The sequence below is a fragment of the Suncus etruscus genome, chromosome 10, assembly GCF_024139225.1.
Source record: "Suncus etruscus isolate mSunEtr1 chromosome 10, mSunEtr1.pri.cur, whole genome shotgun sequence".
In the NCBI taxonomy this organism is placed as follows: Eukaryota; Metazoa; Chordata; class Mammalia; order Eulipotyphla; family Soricidae; genus Suncus; species Suncus etruscus.
In genome coordinates, this window is record NC_064857.1 from 103642668 (window position 1) to 103653659 (window position 10992).

At 34.7% G+C, this 10992-nt stretch overlaps 1 pseudogene; it reads left to right on the forward strand.

Annotated features, from left to right (window-relative positions):
* Nucleotides 1-4331: 4331 nt before the first annotated feature.
* Nucleotides 4332-4432, forward strand: LOC126021246 (uncharacterized; annotated as a pseudogene).
* Nucleotides 4433-10992: the final 6560 nt, after the last annotated feature.

Consider the following 10992-nt stretch of genomic DNA (forward strand, 5'->3'; position numbering starts at 1 on the left):
TGGTACTTTAATAAAGGCAGACTCTTTGACCAAAGTAATACAATTTGACATTGTATTTAAAGTTCTTTCTGTTATTGCTTGCTTGTTTATGATCCACATTCAGAACATTCTGCACTCAGAAATTAATTCTGGAGGGCTGAGGTGACAATAATAGATTCTAGGAATTGAACCTGGGTTGATTCTGTGCAAGGCCTAGGCAATTATTATTATTATCTACTGTACTATCCCTTGGGCCAAATATTCCTGTTGGGGTTAAGGTTATTGTCAAGGCTTGTTTTAGGCTCAGTGTTCACACTTGGATAAGGATTGTTACAGTAAATTTATGGTTAGGGTTATTAGAGTTAATTTTAGGGTTAAAATTATAGTTAGTGCATGGCTTAAAAAGGTAAGATTAGTTTATTTGTGATCAAAATCAAAGTTATGATCAGGGCTAGTGTTGTAATGTTGGGTGTTAGAATAAGTTCACACTTAGAATAGTAGGGGTTTGTGAGATAATATATTGGGTAAGACTTTTTTAATAATATAGTTTTATTTTGATCATAGTGGCTTACATATTTTTGACAATGATATTTTAGGTACATGTTAACTTAATATCAGGGGGATTCCCATCACTGAATTGTTCTCCCTACACCTCCGTTCCCATCCTACCTTCCATATCTTCCTCCCTCACCCCCGGGTCTGCAAGAATACGTGGTCTCCTCTGTGCCTAACTTGCTACTTAGTGGTCTTACATCTGGTCTTGGTAGTTTCCTTATTTCCTCCTGTAACTGGGAGGTGGGACTAGATAGATCAAGTTACATGGTTTTGTTTGAAGAAGCAAAAAGTAATAAACTGGGGTAAAAATCAAATATGCCAAAAATGGGCCGAGTCCTTCTAGAGGCTCTCATCATCGGTTTGAGAGATGAAGGGCATAAAAGAGGTGAATCACCCCAACAGTACAAAAAAAAGTGTCAAATAAAATATCCAGTGAGCACTCCAACAACAAAGATAAGCACCACATAAAAGCCATGATCTTGAGATAAAAGCATGGCAAAGCACATAAAAAAAAAAAGAAAGGAAGAAAATAAATATATAAATATAAATGGAGACAACTTCAATAAGCACACCAAAACAAAGAAATCGACAAAAACTAGATAGATAAATAAAAAAAAAGAGAGAAAAATTGTTTTGTGCTTTTTTCCCCCTCGTGCACAGGCACATTAAATATTGGGGTCATTCGAAAAAGAATTCCCTTGGCCTAAGAGATACAGGATTTCTCCACCATTGGAGTATATTGTCATGGGATTAATTATAGACTCCTGTCAGGTTCATTTACTCTCCCCTCGGTGCTTTCGTGCTGTTTGGAAGACTGCTCCATCCTGGGTGATAAAATCAGACCTCTGTATCTAAAGATCTTGGTATCTACACAAGTCAAAGGGTGGAACTTATGATGAAGGGGTAAGACTTTTTTTTTAATGCAACCAACCTGGAACCAATACCATGTATGCTCCTTCTATCCTTACCAGAAAGTGATTCCTGAGCACAGAGCCAAAGGTAAACTCTGAGCACAATCAGTGTTGTCCAAAAAACAAAACAAAACAAAACAAAAAAACCCTATATATATATTTAGGGTTTCATTAGTTAGTATTTTGCTATAGGTAAGATTGTATAAGGTATATATAATTACAAAATATATTTATGATCAGTGATTATGGTTAGAATTAGAGTTTTCTTAGGGTTAGAGTTTAGTGCTAGGATTAGTTTGTTAGGATAGGGTTTATTATAACTAAGACTAGATTTTGGGTTTTCTCAAGCCTACCAAAAATTGAGGGAAGGAATAGTCAGAAACTTACTCAAAGAAGACATACAAATTGCCAAAAATACAACTGAAAAATTATTACATTACTTATAATCAGGTCAATGTCAGTCAGAACAACAATGAGATAACATCTCAGTCCTTAGATTTTTAACTAATGTTGATGTAGATATATAAGGAAAGCATAATTCTCATTAACTGCTGGTGGGAATGCAGACTAATCCAGTGTTTTTGGCAAGACTGTTTAGATGCTCCTCAAACAAACAAACAAACAAAAACAGGGCTGAGCTTCCATGTGAGTCAGAAGTTGCACTTCTTGACGCCTCTATTAAGAGCTCAAAAAGATATTCAGAAAATAAATTGCACTTCTATATTCATTGCAGCACTATTCATAATAGTCAAAATATGTAAACAACCAAAGTGTTCAAGAACAAAAGATTGAATTGAGAAGCTATAGTAAATATACCCAATGTAATATTACTCAGTTTTAGAAAAGATGAAATTACACAATTTATTTCTTATGTTAATGGATCTGGAGAATAACATGTTGTGAAAAGTAAATCAAAAGAAAAAACTTATGATCTTTCTCATAATTGAGATATAAAGAAGCAAAATAGGTGTGTAACAAATGTTCAAAGGCAAAGAAACTGAGAACTGGTCTTCAGTAAGAAATTCATTACAGGGGAGTGAACTAGGACATAGAATGATGGGGATTGGTAAACACTGCGAAACCAGTGGAGGATAGTGGTTGCTCTGGCAGAGGGTGTGATGCTGAAATGTGTTATGCATGAAACCCTATCATTAAAGGTAGCCACAGTGCCTAAAATAAAATATTAAAAAAGATTTAAGGTTTGCTATAAGATTTAGATGTTAAAATTAGTATGAGTTGTTAGTGTTTGGTTTGAAACCATTAATATATATCTCTCTTTAAGATTGTTGTTAGAATTTTCATCCTTGTAAGGGTACAGGAAGGGTTAGTGTTGGAATTAGTGTGTTATGTTGGGTGTATTCAAAAAGTGTTACATTTTTGACAATTAGCTTTATATTTAAATCATAAATTGCATTATTAAGTTTAGAGTTACCTTTCGATAGTACTTGAACCTAGGTGTTGATTATTGTATGATTTATAGTTAGGTTAGAACTAGGGTTAAATTTTTTTTTAATTTTTACTTTGACCATATTGGCTTACATATCTTTTACAGTAGTATTTTATGTACATATTAACATTGAATCAGGGGAATTCCTATCACCAACTTTGTCCTCCCTCCATCCCTGTTCTCTTCCTGCAACCCATAATCCCTACCATCACTCCCCGGGCTGCTAGAGTAAGTGGTCCCCTCTGAGTCTAGCTTACCACTAGTGATCATATATCTGTTTGGTCCTGGTACCCTCTTTTGTTTGCCTCCTTGTTTGCCCATCTATTTGAAAGGCGGAGTTAGATAGTTCGAGTTATGTGGTTTTGTTTGAAGAAAAGAAAAGCAATAGAATGGGGTAAAAAATTAAATAAGCTGAAAATGGGCAGTGTCCGTCTAGAGGCTTTCAACCTCAGTTTGAGAAAGGACAGGAAAAAGGTAATTAAAACACCACAACAATACAGAAAAAAATATCAAATAAAATATCCAGTGAGCACTACAGCAATAAAGACAAGCACCACACAATAGTCTCGGTCCTGAAATCAAACCATACCGAGTGCAAAGATAAAATAAAATAAAATTGGAGACATCAACTTTAATATCTACACCAAAATAAAAAAGTCAAAAAAATCAATCAATCAATAAATATATAAGTGGATAAAAGGATTATTCTGTGCTTTTTTTCTTTTTTTTCTCCCCCTGCATAGGCACAGTAATTATTGGGGACATTATAGAGGGAATTCCTTTGGCCTAGGAGATACAGGGTTTCTCCACCCTTAAAGTATACTGTCATGGGATTAACTATAGACTCCTTGCTTGATCATTTACTCTCCCGTTGGTGCTTTTGTGGTGTATGGAAGACTTCTGCTTCATCATGGGTGGTAAAATCAGACCTCTGTATCAGAACTAGGGTTAAATTTAAGGTTATATAGTTTATAGATTGTTGCATATATGTTAAGGTTTAAGGATTGTATTAGGGTTAAAGTTAGGATTAGTTTTAGGTTGAATAGCTTTATTAATGTTATGTCATATTAAGGTTTGGGTTAAGGCTAGATTATGTATAAGAGTTTGTGAGGGAAAGAGGTATAAATACAGGATGATCTCGCTAATATGTGCTGTATAAAAAACAGTTGGAGAATAAAAATGCCCAAAGGCAATAGAAACTAAGAACATGAAAACTAATCTTTAGTAAGAAGCTTACTACTGTAAAAGGTAGGGGTTTGGGGATGTGGAATGTTGGGGTGGGATGTAAAAGTCAGAAAAGGTAATGATATGACAATGGTGAAGGAAAGTGGTCTTTGAGGAGGAAGTGGTGATTAAAAAGGGTAAAATGATATATATCATACTCCTTCAGTAACACTATTGTAAAACACAGTATCTAAAGTAATTAAAAAAGATAAACGAGCCTCCCAATTCTTACCACAGGCTGTGTTCTTTACACTGTCTGTATAGAAAGAGGAGGTACAGTAAATGCTCCCCATAAACACCTCAACGGGAAAAGCAGAAAGGAAACCCAAAACATTGGACATCGAGAAGTGTCTTTGTGAAGGAGTAAGTGTTAGAACATCTGAAACTTAATTATGAATAACTTGTTGTTCATAAAGTTTCTATAAAAATTAAAAATTTAAGTAAAAAAGCATAGGGTTATTTGGTACTAAGGTTAGGGTTACATTTAAACTTATATTTGATCATATTTAGATTAGGGTTCATTTAGGTTAGAATTAGTGTTACTGTTAATAGTTTTTGGGTTAAATTTAGCTTAGGTTTATAGAGAGATTCTGGTTTTTTAATTATTAGATTAGGATGAGGTGTCAGTTTATTGTTATCACTAAGATCTGGACCAAGGGTTTATTTTAGGGTTATTTGTTATGGGTAGGTTTAATGCCTTTAGGGTAATAATTATATTTAATTGTTAGATTATGTTTATGTCATCGTGGTTTGAAATTGGTTTAGATTTAAGATTAGGAATTATGGGTGTAGAGATATGGTAAGGTTATGTTGATTCTCAATTTAGTGATAGATTTAGTTTTCTGGTGGATTTGTTAGTGGTAGAATTCTGTTAGGGTCTGATAGAAGGGTTGTGATTATTTATAGGGTTGTATTTTTATGGTTTGAGTTAGGATTGTTGGAGTTAGATTTAAGGATTAGTATAGGGTAAAGTTTAGAGTTCTTTGTTTTAAGTGACAGTATTAAGATATTTAAGATTAGTGTTAGGGTTATTGTAATGGTTGTTAAAGTTAAGTTTATAGTTAAGGTTAAGGTTGGAATACAGGGTAGTTTTTAAATCTTATCTTTATTTAAAAACACTGATTACAAACATGATTGTAGTTGAGTTTCAGTCATACAAAGAACACCCTCTTCACCAGTGCAACATTACCACCATCAACACCCCCCTTCTCCCACATCCTTCACCCCTTGCCTGTATTCAAGATAGGCTTTCTACCTCTTTCACTCATTAACATTGTCATGGTAGTTGTTAGTGTAATTATTACTCTAACTGCAATCACCACTCTTTATGGTGGGCTTTATATCATGAACCAGTCCTTCTGGCCCTCATCTCTAGGCATTATTACAATGATGTATTTTATTTTTCTTAAAACCCATTAAGTGAGACTATTCTGTGTCTCTTTCTCTCCCTCTGACTTCTTTCACTCAGCATGACAGTTTCCATATACATCCATGAATAGGAGAATTTCATGACTTAATCTCTCCTGTTGGCTGCATAATATTCCATTGTGTATACGTACCACAGTTTCTTTAGCCATTTATCTGTTGAAGGGCATCTGGTTTGTTTCCAGAGCCTGGCTATTGTAAATAGTGCTGCAATGAATATAAGTGTGAGATATTTTTGTATTGCGTTTTTGTGTACTTAGGGTATATTCCTAGGAGTGGTATAGCTGGATCATATGGGAGCTCAATTTCCAGTTTTCTTAATGAATCTCTATATTGTTTTCCAAAAGGCTGGACTAGAGGGCATTCCTACCAGCAGTGAATGAGTGTTCCTTTTTCTCCACATCCCCACCAGCACTGATTATTCTTCTTTGTGATGTGTGCCAGTCTCTATGGCATGAGATGGTACCTCATTGTTTTAATTTGTATCTCCCTGATGATTAGTGACGTAGAGCCTTTTTTCATGTGTCTTTGGTCATTTGTGAAGATCATACACCACGACCAAATAGGTTTCATTCCAGGAATGCAAGGATGATTTAACAAACTTAAATCAATCAACATAATACACCATATCAAAAAAAAAAAGAAAATGATTATATGAATAGATGCAGAGAAAGCCTTTGAGAAGGTACAGCACCCATTCTTGATAAAAAAATAAACTCTCATCAAGATGGGAATGAAAGAAATTTTTTCAATATATTCAAGGCCATCTACCACAATCCAATGGAAAATATTATTCTCAATGGATATAAACCAAAAGCCTTTCTCTAAAATTTGGTACAAGACAAAGCTGACCTCTCTCACCACTTCTATTCAACATAATGCTGGATGTTCTTGCCATAGTGATTAAACAAGAAAAAAATTCAAGGAATTTTTTAGGAAAGGAAGAAGTCAAGCTCTTCCTATTTGCATATGACATAAAACTAAATACTATATTTAGAAAACTCTAAAGACTTTACATTCTAGAAACAATAGCTTTATATAGCAAAGTGGTAGGCTACAAAATTAGCATACAAAAATCAGTGGCCTTCTTGTACATTAATAATGATAGAGAAGAAATAAACATTAAGAAAACAATCCCATTCACATTAATTTCACACAAACTCAAATATTTTGGAGTCAACTTAACTAAAGATATGAAGGACCTATACAAAATACACAAAACTCTGTTTCAAGAAATAAAAGAGGACACAAGGAAATGGAGACACATACCCTGCTCATAGACTGGTAGGATTAACATAATTAAAATGTCAATAATCTCCAAAGCAGTTTATAAATTTAATGCAATCTCTCTAAAGATACCCATGACATTCTTCAAAAAATTTCTGAAATTTATTTGGAACAATAAACACCCACATACAGCTAGAATAGAATAGCTAGAATATAATAGAATAGCTAGAGCAACCCTTGCTCTATTTGGTGACATCACTTTACCCAACTTTAAATTGCTTTACAAAGCTACAGTTATTAAAACACATTGTATTGGAATAAAGACAGACTGTCAAATCAGTGGAATGGACTTGAGTATTCAGAGAATGTTCCCAAGACATACAATCAACTAATCTTTGATAAACGGCAAGAAATGCAAAATAGAGCAAGAAAAGCCTCTTCAAAAAGTGGTGTTGGCACAACTGGTCAGTCACTCGCAAAAAAAGTAAACTTAAACCTCCATCTAACACCATGCACTCTCGCAGATAGCTCTTGGGGTCCAGTCTTCTTTTGTGTCCTCTTGAGGAGAGTGAAAACATGGGCAGCAAAATAAGAAGAAAATAAGGGAGCACATACAAATGTGTTTGAAGAACAGTGATCTAACTTTAATTTTCCAGTTAGGAGTTTTATAAGGAGTGACTTCTAGTCACAGGTATGAAAAGAATGTTTACAATTGCAAAGCAGATTTTAACAATAAAACAATACATCAAGCTATGGTTGTAAGCAGTTAAGAGTTCTGAGTTACAAAGGAAATGGTTAAATATTACAACTCAAAGCAGGTCCTGGAAGATTAGCCTCAGATGCAAAATAAGGTGTAGCGAGAAGTAAAAAAAATCTAGGAATTCTTATTTTCACTGAAATGGGTTCTATTATTTTAGCGGTCAAGTGAAAGAAAGCGCTAAATCCACAACGGTGTAGTTCTCAATTTCTGGGAAAAGTCAATACCCCAAGATATGCATCTCAAAAGCTGTTGCTGCAAGGGCAAATTGAAGAGAGAGAGAGAAAAAATATTGTCTTTGATTTGGTGCTAATAATTATCCAGGTAAGAGTTTTTTTAATCAAGGCTATATTTGACCTATGAATATCATCAGAAGGAAGAATTAATTTTAAGGCCAAATAATATGAAGGGAATATAATGTCAGAACCATAACATGAACCTCAGAAATAGTTCCAGTGATCCACTGGTACAATCTCCCACAGTGGGCCTTCTGGTTAAATATTTCTGGTTAAATTCTGGTTAAATATTGTGGTGAATGAAATTAGCCATTCGCTTTAAAACTATGACATTTTAGAGGATCTTCTGCTTCATCCCTTATGGAGATTCCTATACATGGTGTGACAATGCACAATGGTTAAATCCAAATGGATTAAAGACCTTGATATCAGACCCAAAACCATAAGGTATATAGAACAAAATGTAGAAAAAACACACCACGACATCGGGATTAAAGGCATCTTCAAGGGGGAAACAGAACTCTCCAAACAAGTGGAAACAGAGATATAAAAATGGGACTATATTAAGCTGAGAAGATTCTGCACCTCAAAGGAAATAGTGCCTAGAACACAAAAGCCACCCACAAAATGGGAGAAACTATTCACCCAATACTCATCAGACAAAGGCTAATATCTAAGATATACAAGGTACTGACAGAAGATAACAAGAATAAAACATCTAACCCTTTAAAAAAAAATGGAGAGAAGGGGGCCGGAGAGATAGCACAGCGGTAAGGAGTTTGCCTTAGACGCAGAAAAATGGTAGTTCGAATCCCGGCATTTCATATAGTCTCCCAAGCCAGTAAGGAATGATTTCTGAGCATGGAGCACTGCTGGGTGTGATCCAAAAGTCATAAAAAAAATGGGGAGAAGAAATAAATGAAGGGTAGTTTTAACTTTAGGGACAGATTTACATAGGGTCAGATATTAGAGTTAGAATTAGTTTTGGCATTTAAGGTTAGGATTAATGTTATGGCTAGGGCTAGGATTTAGTTTAGCATAGGGATAAAGACTAGGTTACTGTTAGTATTAGGGCAGTTTAAGGGTTAGAGTTTTGCTAGTGTTAAGTATAAGGCTATGGTTATAGTTAGTGGTTGTTTTAAGAATTGGTTAGATGTACTAGGTTTAAATTAGGAATTTAGAATTGACCTAGGATTGTAACTGTAATATTAATCATGAGTTTACTTTATTATTAATTACAGTAAGGGTTAGTGCAAGATCTTGTATTAGAATTATGGTTAGTATTGTGGGTATCTTATTTAATTTACTTAGATTTAAATATTTAATTTATGATTAGGATATTCTTTTTTTAATATTTTATTAAAACACATTGATTACAAACATGGTTGTGGTTGGGTTTCAGTCGTGTAAAGAACACCCCCCATCACCAGTCAACATTCCCAACACCAGTGTCCCGAATGTCCCTCCTCCCCACCCCACCCCTGCCTGTACTCTAGACAAGCTTTCTATTTCCCTCATACATATTCTCATTGTTAGGATAGTTCAAAATGTAGTTACTTCTCTAAGTAAACTCATCACTCTGTGGTGAGTTTTATGAGGTGAGCTGTAACTTCCAGCCCTCCTCTCTTTTGTCTCTTGAAAATTATTATTGCAAGAATATCTTTCATTTTTCTTAAAACCCATAGATGAGTGAGACCATTCTGCATCTTTCTCTCTCTCTCTGACTTATTTCTCTCAGCATAATAGATTCCATGTACATCCATGTATAGGAGAATTTCATGACTTCATCTCATCTGATGGCTGTATAATATTCTATTGTGTATATGTACCACAGTTTCTTTAGACATTCATTTGTTGAAGGGCATCTTGGTTGTTTCCAGAGTCTTGCTATGGTAAAAAGTGTGGCAATGAATATATGTGTAAGGAAGGGATTTTTTGTATTGTATTTTTGTGTTCCTAGGGTATATTCCTAGGAATGCTATAGCTGGAGCTCAATTTCCAGTTTTGGGAGGAATCTCCATATAACTTTCCATAAAGTTTGGACTACAAGCCATTCTCACCAGCAGTAGATAAGAGTTCCTTTACTCTCCACATCCCCTCCAACACTGCTTGTTCTCATTCTTTGTGATGTGTGCCAATCTCTGTGGTGTGAGGTAGTAGCTCATAGTTGTTTTGATTTGCATCTCCCTGATGATTAGTGATGTAGAGCATTTTTTCGTGTGTCTTTTGGCCATTTGTATTTCTTCTTTGTCAAAGTGTCTTCAAGGAGGAAACTGTACTCTCCAAACAAGTGAAAGCAGAGATTAACAGATGGGAATATATTAAGCTGAGAAGCTTCTGCACCTCGAAGGAAATATTGCCCAGGATACAAGAGCCACCCACTGAGTGGGAGAACATATTCACCCAATATCCATCAGATAAGGGGCTAATGTCCAAAATATACAAGGCACTGACACAACTTTACAAGAAAGAAACATCTAATCCCATCAAAAAATGGGGAGAAGAAATAATTAGGATATTCTTTAGGTTGGGGTTGGGCTGATGATTTAATATCAGTGTTTAATTTAGTCTTATGTTATGCTTATGAATTAATATTTTATTTTTCTTAGGATACCCAAAAGTATAAGTGGTTTCATACAGGAATATAATTCTTTTTATATATTCATCCTAACTCATTTATTGTTATGATTTAGAAATAACAATACTACTTTCAGCTCTTCTCCTTAAAGATATAGAAAACTAAGTATTTTGTAGAGGCTGTATCTTATATTAAATGTGTAACTTAATTCATGTCTAAAAGTAACTGGAAATGATTTTTGGTTTATTTTAGGGAAAAACTGATTTAAATTTTAGAATTAGAAGTAAGGTTATTTTTATGACAAGATACACTAGATTAGGATTCTTCTCAGAATTAGGATTAGTGTTTAAGGTTAAAATTAGAGTAAATTATGATTTTACGATTAGTGTCTTGGGGCCGGAGAGAGAGCATGGAGGTAAGGTGTTTGCCTTTCATGCAGAAGGTTCAAATCCCGGCGTCCCATATGGCCCCCCATGCCTGCCAGGAGAAATTTCTGAGCATGGAGCCAGAAATAACCCCTGAGCACTGCCGCGTGTGACCCAAAAACCACACACACACAAAAAGATTAGTGTCTGAACTAACTATTATTTATGTTAGTATTATGATTATGGTTAGGGTTTATGTTTGGGATTAGAGTTATGAAAAGATTTTAT